The sequence below is a fragment of the Oncorhynchus mykiss genome, chromosome 20, assembly GCF_057628025.1.
Source record: "Oncorhynchus mykiss isolate SJ-2025 chromosome 20, ASM5762802v1, whole genome shotgun sequence".
In the NCBI taxonomy this organism is placed as follows: domain Eukaryota; kingdom Metazoa; phylum Chordata; class Actinopteri; order Salmoniformes; family Salmonidae; genus Oncorhynchus; species Oncorhynchus mykiss.
In genome coordinates, this window is record NC_143041.1 from 2,641,511 (window position 1) to 2,659,664 (window position 18,154).

Sequence of the window (18,154 nt, forward strand, 5' to 3'; positions counted from 1 at the left end):
TAGTTAAGTGCACTGGAAAAGGACAGGAAGCCACCCAGGCAACTTTAACAACACCATGCTTTGTCCTTCTACTCAAAGCACCCGCCCAAAAACCACAGCCTAGCACATGACAGTTATTACAGATAACTCAATTAGGCCGTCATTACCCCTCCAATATGATTCTGGCCTTTTTGCTTCGTGTTCCATTTCCTGTGCTATGTAGTTCATGTCTTCATTTGGTGTTCTTGCAGCAACAACAAGCTGACCCATAGGCCTATATGTGTGGGGAGACTTTAAAACAAATAGCCAAATGTCCATGCCATAGAAAGAGACTCCATCATGTTTTTTTTTCTGAGAACCTTAGTTATACTGTATCTTGTGAACGATTATAACCCATTCATATGACTCGCAGTGATGACATAGGGAGTACTGTTGTGGACAGTGTTGACATAGGGAGTACTGTTGTGGACAGTGTTGACATAGGGAGTACTGTTGTGGACAGTGTTGACATAGGGAGTACTGTTGTGGACAGTGTTGACATAGGGAGTACTGTTGTGGACAGTGTTGACATAGGGAGTACTGTTGTGGACAGTGTTGACATAGGGAGTACTGTTGTGGACAGTGATGACATAGGGAGTACTGTTGAGGACAGTGTTGACATAGGTAGTACTGTTGAGGACAGTGATGACATAGGGAGTACTGTTGTGGACAGTGTTGACATAGGGAGTACTGTTGTGGACAGTGTTGACATAGGGAGTACTGTTGTGGACAGTGTTGACATAGGGAGTACTGTTGAGGACAGTGATGACATAGGGAGTACTGTTGTGGACAGTGTTGACATAGGGAGTACTGTTGTGGACAGTGATGACATAGGGAGTACTGTTGTGGACAGTGTTGACATAGGGAGTACTGTTGTGGACAGTGTTGACATAGGGAGTACTGTTGTGGACAGTGTTGACATAGGGAGTACTGTTGTGGACAGTGTTGACATAGGGAGTACTGTTGTGGACAGTGTTGACATAGGGAGTACTGTTGTGGACAGTGTTGACATAGGGAGTACTGTTGAGGACAGTGATGACATAGGGAGTACTGTTGAGGACAGTGATGACATAGGGAGTACTGTTGAGGACAGTGATGACATAGGGAGGAGTGTTGTGGACAGTGATGACATAGGGAGGAGTGTTGTGGACAGTGTTGACATAGGGAGTACTGTTGTGGACAGTGATGACATAGGGAGTACTGTTGTGGACAGTGATGACATAGGGAGTACTGTTGTGGACAGTGATGACATAGGGAGTACTGTTGTGGACAGTGTTGACATAGGGAGTACTGTTGTGGACAGTGTTGACATAGGGAGTACTGTTGTGGACAGTGTTGACATAGGGAGTACTGTTGTGGACAGTGTTGACATAGGGAGTACTGTTGTGGACAGTGTTGACATAGGGAGTACTGTTGAGGACAGTGATGACATAGGGAGTACTGTTGAGGACAGTGATGACATAGGGAGTACTGTTGAGGACAGTGATGACATAGGGAGGAGTGTTGTGGACAGTGATGACATAGGGAGGAGTGTTGTGGACAGTGTTGACATAGGGAGTACTGTTGTGGACAGTGATGACATAGGGAGTACTGTTGTGGACAGTGATGACATAGGGAGTACTGTTGTGGACAGTGTTGACATAGGGAGTACTGTTGTGGACAGTGTTGACATAGGGAGGAGTACTGTTGTGGACAGTGATGACATAGGGAGTACTGTTGTGGACAGTGTTGACATAGGGAGGAGTGTTGTGGACAGTGTTGACATAGGGAGTACTGTTGTGGACAGTGTTGACATAGGGAGTACTGTTGTGGACAGTGATGACATAGGGAGTACTGTTGTGGACAGTGATGACATAGGGAGTACTGTTGTGGACAGTGTTGACATAGGGAGTACTGTTGTGGACAGTGTTGACATAGGGAGTACTGTTGTGGACAGTGTTGACATAGGGAGTACTGTTGTGGACAGTGTTGACATAGGGAGTACTGTTGTGGACAGTGTTGACATAGGGAGGAGTGTTGTGGACAGTGTTGACATAGGGAGTACTGTTGTGGACAGTGTTGACATAGGGAGTACTGTTGTGGACAGTGTTGACATAGGGAGTACTGTTGTGGACAGTGTTGACATAGGGAGTACTGTTGAGGACAGTGTTGACATAGGGAGTACTGTTGTGGACAGTGTTGACATAGGGAGTACTGTTGTGGACAGTGTTGACATAGGGAGTACTGTTGTGGACAGTGATGACATAGGGAGTACTGTTGTGGACAGTGATGACATAGGGAGTACTGTTGTGGACAGTGTTGACATAGGGAGTACTGTTGTGGACAGTGTTGACATAGGGAGTACTGTTGAGGACAGTGTTGACATAGGGAGTACTGTTGTGGACAGTGTTGACATAGGGAGTACTGTTGAGGACAGTGTTGACATAGGGAGTACTGTTGAGGACAGTGTTGACATAGGGAGTACTGTTGTGGACAGTGATGACATAGGGAGTACTGTTGTGGACAGTGATGACATAGGGAGTACTGTTGTGGACAGTGTTGACATAGGGAGTACTGTTGTGGACAGTGATGACATAGGGAGTACTGTTGTGGACAGTGATGACATAGGGAGTACTGTTGTGGACAGTGATGACATAGGGAGTACTGTTGAGGACAGTGTTGACATAGGGAGTACTGTTGTGGACAGTGATGACATAGGGAGTACTGTTGAGGACAGTGATGACATAGGGAGTACTGTTGTGGACAGTGATGACATAGGGAGTACTGTTGAGGACAGTGTTGACATAGGGAGTACTGTTGTGGACAGTGATGACATAGGGAGTACTGTTGTGGACAGTGTTGACATAGGGAGTACTGTTGTGGACAGTGTTGACATAGGGAGTACTGTTGTGGACAGTGTTGACATAGGGAGTACTGTTGAGGACAGTGATGACATAGGGAGTACTGTTGTGGACAGTGTTGACATAGGGAGTACTGTTGAGGACAGTGTTGACATAGGGAGTACTGTTGTGGACAGTGTTGACATAGGGAGGAGTACTGTTGTGGACAGTGATGACATAGGGAGTACTGTTGTGGACAGTGTTGACATAGGGAGTACTGTTGTGGACAGTGATGACATAGGGAGTACTGTTGTGGACAGTGTTGACATAGGGAGTACTGTTGTGGACAGTGTTGACATAGGGAGTACTGTTGTGGACAGTGATGACATAGGGAGTACTGTTGTGGACAGTGTTGACATAGGGAGGAGTACTGTTGTGGACAGTGATGACATAGGGAGTACTGTTGAGGACAGTGTTGACATAGGGAGGAGTACTGTTGAGGACAGTGATGACATAGGGAGTACTGTTGTGGACAGTGTTGACATAGGGAGGAGTGTTGTGGACAGTGTTGACATAGGGAGGAGTACTGTTGAGGACAGTGATGACATAGGGAGTACTGTTGTGGACAGTGTTGACATAGGGAGGAGTACTGTTGTGGACAGTGTTGACATAGGGAGGAGTACTGTTGTGGACAGTGATGACATAGGGAGGAGTACTGTTGTGGACAGTGTTGACATAGGGAGTACTGTTGTGGACAGTGTTGACATAGGGAGTACTGTTGTGGACAGTGTTGACATAGGGAGTACTGTTGAGGACAGTGTTGACATAGGGAGGAGTACTGTTGAGGACAGTGATGACATAGGGAGTACTGTTGTGGACAGTGTTGACATAGGGAGGAGTGTTGTGGACAGTGTTGACATAGGGAGGAGTACTGTTGAGGACAGTGATGACATAGGGAGTACTGTTGTGGACAGTGTTGACATAGGGAGGAGTACTGTTGTGGACAGTGTTGACATAGGGAGTACTGTTGTGGACAGTGTTGACATAGGGAGGAGTACTGTTGTGGACAGTGATGACATAGGGAGGAGTACTGTTGTGGACAGTGTTGACATAGGGAGTACTGTTGTGGACAGTGTTGACATAGGGAGTACTGTTGTGGACAGTGTTGACATAGGGAGTACTGTTGAGGACAGTGTTGACATAGGGAGGAGTACTGTTGTGGACAGTGTTGACATAGGGAGGAGTACTGTTGTGGACAGTGTTGACATAGGGAGGAGTACTGTTGTGGACAGTGATGACATAGGGAGGAGTACTGTTGTGGACAGTGTTGACATAGGGAGTACTGTTGTGGACAGTGTTGACATAGGGAGTACTGTTGTGGACAGTGTTGACATAGGGAGGAGTACTGTTGTGGACAGTGATGACATAGGGAGGAGTACTGTTGTGGACAGTGTTGACATAGGGAGTACTGTTGTGGACAGTGATGACATAAGGAGTACTGTTGTGGACAGTGTTGTCATAGGGAGGAGTACTGTTGTGGACAGTGTTGTCATAGGGAGGAGTACTGTTGTGGACAGTGTTGACATAGGGAGGAGTACTGTTGTGGACAGTGATGACATAGGGAGGAGTACTGTTGTGGACAGTGTTGACATAGGGAGGAGTACTGTTGTGGACAGTGATGACATAAGGAGTACTGTTGTGGACAGTGTTGACATAGGGAGGAGTGTTGTGGACAGTGATGACATAGGGAGGAGTACTGTTGTGGACAGTGTTGACATAGGGAGGAGTACTGTTGTGGACAGTGATGACATAAGGAGTACTGTTGTGGACAGTGTTGACATAGGGAGGAGTACTGTTGTGGACAGTGATGACATAGGGAGTACTGTTGAGGACAGTGATGACATAGGGAGTACTGTTGAGGACAGTGATGACATAGGGAGTACTGTTGTGGACAGTGTTGACATAGGGAGTACTGTTGTGGACAGTGATGACATAGGGAGTACTGTTGTGGACAGTGTTGTCATAGGGAGTACTGTTGAGGACAGTGATGACATAAGGAGTACTGTTGTGGACAGTGTTGACATAGGGAGGAGTGTTGTGGACAGTGATGACATAGGGAGGAGTACTGTTGTGGACAGTGTTGACATAGGGAGGAGTACTGTTGTGGACAGTGATGACATAAGGAGTACTGTTGTGGACAGTGTTGACATAGGGAGGAGTACTGTTGTGGACAGTGATGACATAGGGAGTACTGTTGTGGACAGTGTTGACATAGGGAGTACTGTTGTGGACAGTGATGACATAGGGAGTACTGTTGAGGACAGTGTTGACATAGGGAGTACTGTTGTGGACAGTGTTGACATAGGGAGTACTGTTGTGGACAGTGTTGACATAGGGAGTACTGTTGTGGACAGTGATGACATAGGGAGTACTGTTGTGGACAGTGATGACATAGGGAGTACTGTTGTGGACAGTGATGACATAGGGAGTACTGTTGTGGACAGTGATGACATAGGGAGTACTGTTGTGGACAGTGTTGACATAGGGAGTACTGTTGTGGACAGTGTTGACATAGGGAGTACTGTTGTGGACAGTGATGACATAGGGAGTACTGTTGTGGACAGTGTTGACATAGGGAGTACTGTTGTGGACAGTGTTGACATAGGGAGTACTGTTGTGGACAGTGTTGACATAGGGAGTACTGTTGAGGACAGTGTTGACATAGGGAGTACTGTTGAGGACAGTGATGACATAGGGAGTACTGTTGTGGACAGTGTTGACATAGGGAGTACTGTTGAGGACAGTGTTGACATAGGGAGTACTGTTGAGGACAGTGTTGACATAGGGAGTACTGTTGTGGACAGTGTTGACATAGGGAGTACTGTTGAGGACAGTGTTGACATAGGGAGTACTGTTGAGGACAGTGTTGACATAGGGAGTACTGTTGAGGACAGTGTTGACATAGGGAGTACTGTTGTGGACAGTGTTGACATAGGGAGTACTGTTGAGGACAGTGTTGACATAGGGAGTACTGTTGTGGACAGTGTTGACATAGGGAGTACTGTTGAGGACAGTGTTGTCTATCTGCTCTTTGTATAATGCTGCTTTTCTATTATTTCTCTACTTTCTTTCTCTCTACATTGTTGGGAAGGGCCCATAAGTAAGTATTTCACTGTTAGTCTACACCTGTTGTTTACTATCTGATGAATACAATTTGATTTGATGTGTGTTTGTCTGTCTTTTCAGGTCTACCCTGTCCTGTCTGTCTCAAAACCAGACCTACTATGGCCATGGATTTGTTCAATGAAGCCTTTGTTACATGTCAGCTGCTGGCATCGGTCCGACAGACATGACTGTAAGCGTGGACAGCATTCATATCATGTGAGGTACACTAATCCATAGGACGCTGATTATATGGCGCTCAGGGTACATTTAGTGCTGTATACAGTGCCTTGCAAAAGTATTCATCCCCCTGGGTGTTTTTCCTATTTTGTTGCGTTACAAAGTGTAATTTATTTTTATTTTATGTAATGGACATACACAAAATAGTCCAAATTGGTGAAGTGAAATTGAAATAATAACTTGTTTCAAAAAACTAAAAAAACTTTAAAAAATGGAAAACTGGCGCGTGCATATCTATTCACCCTCTTTGCTATGAAGCCCTTAAATAAGATCTGGTGCAACCAATTACCTTCAGAAGTCACATAATTAGTTAAATAAAGTCCACCTCTGTGTTTTCTAAGTGTCACATGATCTGTCACACGATCTCAGTATATAGACACCTGTTCTGAAAGGCCCCAGAGTCTACAAAACCACTAAGCAAGGGGCATCACCAAGCAAGCGGCACCATGACGACCAAAGAGCTCTCCAAACAGTTCCGGGACAAAGTTGCGGGGAAGTACAGATCAGGCTTGGGTTATTAAAAAATATCAGAAACTTTGAACATCCCACAGAGCACCGTTAAATCCATTATTAAAAAAGGTAATGAATATGGCACCACAACAAACCTTCCAAGAGAGGGCCACCAACCAAAACTCATGGACCAGGCAAGGAGGGCATTAATCAGAGAGGCAACAAAGAGCCCAACAAGAACCCTGAAGTGGAGATTGGAGTGTCTGTCCATAGGACCACTTTAATCAAATCAAAAATCAAATCAAATTTAAGCTGTACAGTCCACAGAGCTGGGCTTTATGGAAGAGTGTCCAGAAAAAAGCCATTGCTTAAAGAAAAAAATAAGCAAACACATTTGGTGTTTGCCAAAAGGTATGTGGGAGACTACCCAAATATGGAAGAAGGTACTCTGGTCAGAGCAGACTAATATTAAGCTTTTTGGCCATCAAGGAAAACGCTATGTCTGACGCAAACCCAACACCTCCCATCACCCTGAGAATACCATCGGCAGGGACTGGGAAACTGGTCAGAATTGAAGGAATGATGGATGGTGCTAAATACAGGGAAATTCTTGAGGGAAACCTGTTTTAGTCTTCCAGAGATTTGAGACTGGGACAGAGGTTCACCTTCCAGCAGGACAATGACCCTAAGAATACTGCTAAAGCAACACTTGAGTGGTTTAAGGGGAAACATTTAAATGTCTTGGAATGGCCTAGTCAAAGCCCAGACCATCTGTGGTATGACTTAAAGATTGTTGTACACCAGCTGAACCCATCCAACTTGAAGGAGCTAGAGCAGTTTTGCCTTGAAGAATGGGCAAAAATCCTAGTAGCTAGATGTGCCAAGCTTATAGAGACTTAACCCAAGAGACTTGCAGCTGTAATTGCTGCAAAAGGTGGCTCTACAAAGTATTGACTTTCAGGTGTGGGGGGTGAATAGTTATGCAAGTTTTTGTCTTATTTCTTGTTTGTTTCACAATAAAAAATATTTTGCATCAAAGTGCATCATGTTGTGTAAATTAAATTATACAAACCCCCAAAAATCCATTTTAATTCCAGGTTGTAAGGCAACAAAATTGAAAAAATACCAGGGGGTGTGAATACTTTCACAAGACACTGTACTAGCACAACAAACACTGAGCCTCAGCCTGTAGCATGCTCTAACCTCTGTGCTATTTGATTGGAAAGAGAATACCATAGGTTGGTGAGATATTTTAGTAGAGGCAGAGCTGTTCCTGGCCGTTCTGCCGCCCATACTAGAATCTTCACAGTAAGCAAAATTACGTTGAAAAGACGTCTAAAATATGTTTAAAAAAAATGACTAGTTTACTACTTTATTAGTCCTGATTCCTGATTTGACCGGGCAATGGCTGGTCTGGAGTTCATCTGAAATGTACCATTATATTTCAAACTACTGTCATGACTTTTCACAAACAATGTATGTACACAGATAAGAGACGATTACCTTCAAGTAGATCGTTTTGGTTTAATTCACCTCATCCTCTCTTGCTCTTGTGGGCAGCTACTTCCTGAGTTTGGATTGATGGAACAATTCAGCCAATAGTTAGGCAGCTGTGGTTTTGGTCAAGAGTTAAAGGTCCTGCCCCCAGAGCAGCTCAAATTGAATTTTTACGTGACAACAGTGACAGAATTCTGAGTGTGTGCAAATTCAAAATCTGTAAGTGTATTTTGGATTCACAGCAGAATATTCATAGTCATAAATATAATTGTAATAATTCTGAAAATAAATGCTTACAAATCTTATTGAATGTATTCAGATGTGAAGTTACAAGTTTGCGACAGCTGTTAAATCTTTCACACATCACGATACAAGCTTGCAAAATTAAATTACGCATTTGCAAATCGTACTTGCAACAACAAATCTCAATGTGCGACCACAAAATTCAAAATACAAACTCACGTAGTTCTGGCAAAATGTGTACATTTGCAGGAAATTAGCTTTTAAAACTGCAAAGAAATCTCCCTACCCCAAAATGTGTAAAACTGCAACAACAAAAAAGTTATGTAAAGCAAACGTATTTCTTTACCTTTTTGTTTATATTTTTTTTTCTGCAAACAGATCCCTTTGTACATTAATGTGAGGTAATGTGTAGCAGCTAATTGTATAGCTAATAAGCTATGTGTTTGTAGGTCGACTGAGGTGAATGAAGCTACAGCAACCAATGTGATAATGGCCGGGGTCATTTTTGCTTGTTTTTGCTGTTCTCCAAATATAATTCAGAGTTTTTAAATTGTATAGAAATACATTAGATGAGCTTCAACTTTCTTCAAATGTTTTGAATAAAAATTGTGTGTGTGAGTGTTATTTATTAGGATCTCCATTAGCTGACACCAATAGCAACACCTAGTCTTACTGGGGTCCAACACATAACTAAAAAGACATTACAGACAAAAGACAATTTACATACATTTAAAAACATTAACATGTAGTGTATGTATCAGTTCCACATACATGTCAGTACATACACACAACAAGTAGGTCACATTTCAGTACATACACACAACAAGTAGGTCACATTTCAGTAAATACACACAACAAGTAGGTCACATTTCAGTAAATACACACAACAAGTAAGTCACATGGGGGGAGAGGCATTGGGATGTGAGGTGTAGCTTTATTTATGTTTTTAAAACAGGTTTGCTGTTCACTTGCGCTATATGTGACAGAAGCCATGCACTCATGGCTCTGTATAATACTGTACGTTTTCTTGAATTTGTTCTGGACCTGAGGACTGTGAAAAGACCCCTGGTGGCATGCCTGGTGGGGTAAGTGTGTGTCAGTGCTGTGTGTAAGTTGACTATGCAAACCATTTGGAATTTCCAACACATTAATGTCTCTTATGAAACAAGAAGTGATGCAGTCAGTCTTTCCTCAACTCTTAGCCAAGAGAGACTGGCATGCATAGTATTCATATTAGCCCTCTGATTACATTGAAGAGCAAGATGTGCCGCGCTGTTCTGGGCCAGCTGCAGCTTAACTAGGTCTTTCTTTACAGCAGTTGACCATATGACTGGACAATAATCAAGATAAGATAAGATAAAACTAGAACCTGCAGAACTTGCTTTGTGGAGTGTGGTGTCAAAAAAGCAGAGCAGATCTCTTTATTACGGACAGACCTCTTCCCATCTTTACAACCATTGAATCTATATGTTTTGACCTTGACAGTTTACAATCTAGGGTAACACCAAGTAATTTAATCTCCTCAACTTGTTCAACAGCCACCCCATTCATTACCAGATTCAGCTGCGATTCTGAATTTAGGAAATTAATTAGTTTTAGAGATGTTCAGGACCAGTTTATTACTGGCCACCCATTCCAAAACAGAATGCACATCTTTGTTAAGGGTTTAAGTGACTTCCTTAGCTGTGGTTGCTGATGCGAATATGGTTGAATCATCAACATACAAATACAAAATAGAAAAGAGTACGGGGCCTAGAGAGCTGCCCGGTGGTACACCACACTTTACATGTTTGACATTAGAGAAGCTTCTATTAAAAAAAACTGAGTTCTATTAGATGGCTCTAAATCCACGATATGTCAGAGGTTGAAAAGCCATAACGCATACATTTTCTCAACAACATGGTCAATGATATCAAAGGCTGCACTGATATCTAACAGTACAGCTCCCACTATCTTCTTATTATACATTTCTTTCAGCCAATCATCAGTCAAATGATTTCCCTATTGAGTACACCTGGCTGTTCAAATGGCTTTATAACATTTTTAATACAACACTTAATAGGAGTCTACACAGAGTAACAAAACAAAAAGACTAAAGGATGGACTAAAGTTTGTTACCTTTATCAGTCTCATTAACTTTCCATAGGAAACACAAAGCCATATGTTGAGCCAGTTTACGCCTTGTCAAAATTGTGACTATGAATATGGAAGGAGGTCAACATTTTCCCATCAGTGACCTTAATTCATCCATCAAGTACAAGGGAGGCGTGAAAACCCTCAGACACTCGTCCCTCTGTGGAATGAGTTTGACACCTATGTTGTATAGGGTGTAGGTGTGTAGCCTGAAAGGAAATGCTTGTAAAAGGAAGTAGTTATAGTTTATTCAATATAGTTCTTTGGGTGTTTTTGCTAAATTGCCTATTAATTGTGCCATAACAAATAGTTTATTTACTTTCTCACTCTTTATTTATTTTCTCTAAACTCTTTTTACTCTATGTTGGGTGCATAAGTCATCGACAAATCAATTTGATCCAGCCGAGAACGCCATAGTTTCATACAAGGTATCACTATTGGGGCCACGTAATGTGTTTTGGCATACACTAGAGCATTGAATCCCAACCCTGGTCCTCGAGTACCCCTAACAGTACATATTTTTATTGTTGCCCTGGACAAACACACCTTATTCAGCTCATTGAGGGCTTGATGATTAGCTGACAAGTTGAATCAGGTGTGCTTGCCCAGGGCTACAATACAAACCGTGTACTGACCGAGGACCAGGGAAACACTGCACTAGAGCACAGTGTACAAAGAGTGAAGCACTACACATGATGATGTCTTACAGCAAAAGTTGTCCCTCTGACTAATATGAAAGGGCAGTGTTAGGGAGAGAATGTTGAAATCTGACCTCAATATGACTTTAGAACTGGAGGTGATGTCATCAAGTTTAGTCAAGAGCCAGCGTTGCCCGTTATGTCGTCTGTGTAAACATTCACGTATGTCTAGGATTGTGTGCGTTTCTGTCTATCTGTGTGTTTGTGAGCATGTGTTAGTCCTGCATGTGTATGTGTGTGTGCGCGTGTCAGTCCTGCATGTGTGTGTGTGTGTGTGTGTGTGTGGGCCCTTTCTGAATCCACAAAGCCACGTGAGGATATCGTAATCATGTGAAAATCTCCAGTTACCACTCCAACAATTTTTGAATGTCAGGAATTATGACTCATTGCCATCTCTATCTGTCCTAAAATAGGCATGTTGGACATTTCAGTTCCACCGCCAAATGATTATTCTTCGCACTAGGTGCATGTTTAAATGAATGACCATAATCCCTCTAGCCAATTAGAATAGATGTCATTACAAAACCTGTGTATGATGCAATCTGGTATTTTATCCTAGGACATGGTCTAATTGGCTATGCCTTTTACAATATGATGTGTGTACAGGTGATCCATACAGGGGTCTTCGTTTGGAATGTTTGCTGGATGACATTATGGAGTCATGTCTCAGAATTAAGTATATTTCTCACTGTGCCATATAACATAGACTGCATGGACTGTGAAAAAGGACATGAATATTATAATTCAAAGGATATGCACTACTTTACTGTGCAATACGATTTCCCCCTGACCATATGACATGACCAAAAAAACAGAGACTCAGGTCACATGGTAACGGAATACACTTTGACTCTACATATATAATATCAACATCTTGTACTGTCAATTATCCCCCAGGTAACCATGGTCACAGCGTGTGCAGACTGGCTCTATGTTTGGAGGTTCTGAGCTCTCAGGTGCAGTGGCTAACGAGGGAGTGAGACGCTCCCCAACCTGCTAAAGAGGCTCTCAGGCCTCTCTCTAACTAACAATAATACAATATGGTTGTTTAGAACACACATTTAGTATCAAAAGCAACTTACAGTACATGCAGGAATCAAACCCCAAACTTGGAACCACATTGGAACTACAAAAGTTTTAGAACACCTGCTCATTCAAGAGTTTCTTTATTTTTACTATTTTCTACATTGTAGAATAATAGTGAATACATCAAGTCGATGAAATAACACATGGAATCACATAGTAAGCAAAAAAGATTTAAACATTCTTCAAATAGCTTCCCTTTGCCTTGATGACAGCTTTGCACACTCTTGGCATTCTCTCAACCAACTTCATGAGGTAGTCACTTGGAATGCATTTCAATTAACAGGTGTGCCTTCTTAAAAGTGAATCTGTGGAATTTCTTTCCTTCCTTATGCGTTTGAGCCAATCAGTTGTGTTGTGACATGGTGGGGGGGGGGGGGGGGGTAGACAGAAGATAGCCCTATTTGGTAAAAGACCAAGTCCATATTATGGCAAGAACAGCTTAAATAAGCAAAGAGAAACGACAGTCCATCATTACTTTAAGACATGAAGGTCAGTCAATACGGAAAATTTCAAGAACTTTGAAAGTTTTCAAGTACGCAAAACAAAAACCATCAAGCGCTGTGATGAAACTGGCTCTCATGAGGACCGCCACAGGAATGGAAGACCCAGAGTTACCTCTGCTGCAGAGGATAAGTTCATTAGCGTTACCAGCCCCAGAAATTGCAGCCCAAATAAATGCAGTAACAGACACATCTCAACATCAACTGTTCAGAGGAGACTGTGTGAATCAGGCCTTCATGGTCGAATTGCTGCAAAGAAACCACTACTAAAGGACACCAATATGAAGAAGAGACCTGCCTGGGCCAAAAAACACAAACAGGACATCTGTCCTTTGGTCTGACGAGTCCAAATGACAGATTTTTGCTTCCAACTGCCGTGTCTTTTTGAGATGCGGTGTGGGTGAACGGATGATCTCTGCATGTGTATTTTCCACCATAAATCATGGAGGAGGAAGTGTTATGGTGTGGGGGTGCTTTGCTGGTAACACTGTCTGTGATTTATTTATAGTTCAAGGCACACTTAACCAGCATGGCTACCACAGCATTCTGCAACAATACGCCATCCCATCTGGTTTGCGCTTAGGAGGACTATAACTTGTTTTTCAATAGGACAATGACCCAACACACCTCCATGGTTGTGTAAGGGCTATTTTACCAAGAAGGAGAGTGATGGAATGCTGCATCAATGACCTGGCTTCCACAATCCCCCAACCTCAACCAAATTGAGATGTTTTGGGATGAGTCAGACCGCAGAGTGAAGGATAAGCAGCCACCAAGTGCTCAGCATGTGTGGGAACTCCTTCAATACTGTTGGAAAAGCTGTCATTAAGGCAAAGGCTTGCTATTTTAAGAATCTCAAATATAATATATATTGTAATTAGTTGAACACTTTTTTGGTTACTACATGATTCTATATGTGTTATTTCATAGTTTTGATGTCTTCACTATTATTCTACAATGTAGAAAATAGTACAAATAAAGTAAAACCTTTGAATGAGTAGGTGTTCTAAAGCTTTTGACTGGTAGTGTACATCATATAGCTACTGCATCATGTAGCTACAGAGGCCTATAGTTACAGTCAGATCCTGTGTTCTTCAGTTGGCGCTTGCAACACCAAGGGTTTTTTTTTTATTTTTTTATTTCACCTTTATTTAACCAGGTAGGCTAGTTGAGAACAAGTTCTCATTTGCAACTGCGACCTGGCCAAGATAAAGCATAGCAGTATGAGCAGACAACACAGAGTTACACATGGAGTAAACAATTAACAAGTCAATAACACAGTAGAAAACAAAGGGGGAGTCTATATACAATGTGTGCAAAAGGCATGAGGTAGGCGAATAATTACAATTTTGCAGATTAACACTGAAGTGATAAATGATCAGATGGACATGTACAGGTAGAGATATTGGTGTGCAAAAGAGCAGAAAAATAAATAAATAAAAACAGTATGGGATGAGGTAGGTGAAAATGGGTGGGCTATTTACCAATAGACTATGTACAGCTGCAGCGATCGGTTAGCTGCTCAGATAGCTGATGTTTGAAGTTGGTGAGGGAGATAAAAGTCTCCAACTTCAGCGATTTTTGCAATTCGTTCCAGTCACAGGCAGCAGAGTACTGGAACGAAAGGCGGCCAAATGAGGTGTTGGCTTTAGGGATGATCAGTGAGATACACCTGCTGGAGCGCGTGCTACGGGTGGGTGTTGCCATCGTGACCAGTGAGCTGAGATAAGGCGGAGCTTTACCTAGCATGGACTTGTAGATGACCTGGAGCCAGTGGGTCTGGCGACGAATATGTAGCGAGGGCCAGCCGACTAGAGCATACAAGTCGCAGTGGTGGGTGGTATAAGGTGCTTTAGTGACAAAACGGATGGCACTGTGATAGACTGCATCCAGTTTGCTGAGTAGAGTGTTGGAAGCCATTTTGTAGATGACATCGCCGAAGTCGAGGATCGGTAGGATAGTCAGTTTTACTAGGGTAAGCTTGGCGGCGTGAGTGAAGGAGGCTTTGTTGCGGAATAGAAAGCCGACTCTTGATTTGATTTTCGATTGGAGATGTTTGATATGAGTCTGGAAGGAGAGTTTGCAGTCTAGCCAGACACCTAGGTACTTATAGATGTCCACATATTCTAGGTCGGAACCATCCAGGGTGGTGATGCTAGGCGGGGATGCGGGTGCAGGCAGCGATCGGTTGAAAAGCATGCATTTGGTTTTACTAGCGTTTAAGAGCAGTCGGAGGCCACGGAAGGAGTGTTGTATGGCATTGAAGCTTGTTTGGAGGTTAGATAGCACAGTGTCCAATGACGGGCCGAAAGTATATAGAATGGTGTCGTCTGCGTAGAGGTGGATCAGGGAATCGCCCGCAGCAAGAGCAACATCATTGATGTATACAGAGAAAAGAGTCGGCCCGAGAATTGAACCCTGTGGCACCCCCATAGAGACTGCCAGAGGACCGGACAGCATGCCCTCCGATTTGACACACTGAACTCTGTCTGCAAAGTAATTGGTGAACCAGGCAAGGCAGTCATCCGAAAAACCGAGGCTACTGAGTCTGCCGATAAGAATATGGTGATTGACAGAGTCGAAAGCCTTGGCAAGGTCGATGAAGACGGCTGCACAGTACTGTCTTTTATCAATGGCGGTTATGATATCGTTTAGTACCTTGAGTGTGGCTGAGGTGCACCCGTGACCGGCTCGGAAACCAGATTGCACAGCGGAGAAGGTACAGTGGGATTCGAGATGGTCAGTGACCTGTTTGTTGACTTGGCTTTCGAAGACCTTAGATAGGCAGGGCAGGATGGATATAGGTCTGTAACAGTTTGGGTCCAGGGTGTCTCCCCCTTTGAAGAGGGGGATAACTGCGGCAGCTTTCCAATCCTTGGGGATCTCAGACGATATGAAGGAGAGGTTGAACAGGCTGGTAATAGGGGTTGCGACAATGGTGGCGGATAGTTTCAGAAATAGAGGGTCCAGATTGTCAAGCCCAGCTGATTTGTACGGGTCCAGGTTTTGCAGCTCTTTCAGAACATCTGCTATCTGGATTTGGGTAAAGGAGAACCTGGAGAGGCTTGGGCGAGGAGCAGCGGGGGGGGTGGGGCTGTTGGCCGAGGTTGAAGTAGCCAGGCGGAAGGCATGGCCAGCCGTTGAGAAATGCTCATTGAAGTTTTCGATAATCATGGATTTATCGGTGGTGACCGTGTTACCTAGCCTCAGTGCAGTGGGCAGCTGGGAGGAGGTGCTCTTGTTCTCCACTGACTTCACAGTGTCCCAGAACTTTTTGGAGTTGGAGCTACAGGATGCAAACTTCTGCCTGAAGAAGCTGGCCTTAGCTTTCCTGACTGACTGCGTGTATTGGTTCCGGACTTCCCTGAACAGTTGCATATCACGGGGACTATTCGATGCTATTGCAGTCCGCCACAGGATGTTTTTGTGCTGGTCGAGGGCAGTCAGGTCTGGGGTGAACCAAGGGCTGTATCTGTTCTTAGTTCTGCATTTTTTGAACGGAGCATGCTTATCTAAAATGGTGAGGAAGTTACTTTTAAAGAATGACCAGGCATCCTCAACTGACGGGATGAGGTCAATGTCCTTCCAGGATACCCGGGCCAGGTCGATTAGGAAGGCCTGCTCACAGAAGTGTTTTAGGGAGCGTTTGACAGTGATGAGGGGTGGTCGTTTGACTGCGGCTCCGTAGCGGATACAGGCAATGAGGCAGTGATCGCTGAGATCCTGGTTGAAGACAGCGGAGGTGTATTTGGAGGGCCAGTTGGTCAGGATGACGTCTATGAGGGTGCCCTTGTTTACAGAGTTAGGGTTGTACCTGGTGGGTTCCTTGATGATTTGTGTGAGATTGAGGGCATCTAGCTTAGATTGTAGGACTGCCGGGGTGTTAAGCATATCCCAGTTTAGGTCACCTAACAGAACAAACTCTGAAGCTAGATGGGGGGCGATCAATTCACAAATGGTGTCCAGGGCACAGCTGGGAGCTGAGGGAGGTCGGTAGCAGGCGGCAACAGTGAGAGACTTATTTCTGGAGAGAGTAATTTTCAAAATTAGTAGTTCGAACTGTTTGGGTATGGACCTGGAAAGTATGACATTACTTTGCAGGCTATCTCTGCAGTAGACTGCAACTCCTCCCCCTTTGGCAGTTCTATCTTGACGGAAGATGTTATAGTTGGGTATGGAAATCTCTGAATTTTTGGTGGCCTTCCTGAGCCAGGATTCAGACACAGCAAGGACATCAGGGTTAGCAGAGTGTGCTAGAGCAGTGAGTAAAACAAACTTAGGGAGGAGGCTTCTGATGTTGACATGCATGAAACCAAGGTTTTTTCGATCACAGAAGTCAACAAATGAGGGTGCCTGGGGACATGCAGGGCCTGGGTTTACCTCCACATCACCCGCGGAACAGAGAAGGAGTAGTATGAGAGTGCGGCTAAAGGCTATCAAAACTGGTCGCCTAGAGCGTTGGGGACAGAGAATAAGAGGAGCAGGTTTCTGGGCATGGTAGAATATATTCAGGGCATAATGCGCAGACAGGGGTATGGTGGGGTGCGGGTACAGCGGAGGTAAGCCCAGGCACTGGGTGATGATGAGAGAGGTTGTATCTCTGGACATGCTGGTTGTAATGGGTGAGGTCACCGCATGTGTGGGAGGTGGGACAAAGGAGTTATCAGGGGTATGAAGAGTGGAACTAGGGGCTCCATTGTGAACTAAAACAATGATAACTAACCTGAACAACAGTATACAAGGCATATTGACACTTGAGAGAGACATACAGCGAGGCATACAGTAATCACAGGTGTTGAGTTGGGAAAGCTAGCTAGACAGTAGGTGAGACAACACCATATACAGTTATACATATACAGTTGAAGTACAGTAGCCAAATACATTTAAACTCAGTTTTTCACAATTCCTGACATTTAATCCTAGTAAACATTCCCTCTCTTAGGTCAGTTAGGATCATCACTTTATTTTAAGAATGTGAAATGTCAGAATAATAGTAGAGAGAGTGATTTATTTCAGCTTTTATTTTTTCATCACATTTGGTCAGAAGTTTACATACACTCGATTAGTATTTGGTAGCATTGCCTTTAAATTGTTTAACTTGGGTCAAACGTTTTTGGTAGCCTTCCACAAGCTTCCCACAATAAGTTGGATGAATTTTGGCCCATTCCTCCTGACAGAGCTGGTGTAACTGAGTCAGGTTTGTAGGCCTCCTTGCTCGCACTCGCTTTTTCAGTTCTTCCCACAAATTTTCTATAGGATTGAGGTCAGGGCTTTGTGATGGCCACTTCAATACCTTGACGTTGTTGTC

The 18,154-nt window shown here is 43.7% G+C and overlaps 1 long non-coding RNA gene across 1 annotated transcript in view; it reads left to right on the plus strand.

Annotated features, from left to right (window-relative positions):
- The window catches only part of LOC149973606 (uncharacterized), a 299,180-nt gene that overhangs the window by 108,196 nt on the left and 172,830 nt on the right, over positions 1-18,154 (plus strand). The gene's annotated exons all lie outside the window — the stretch shown is intronic.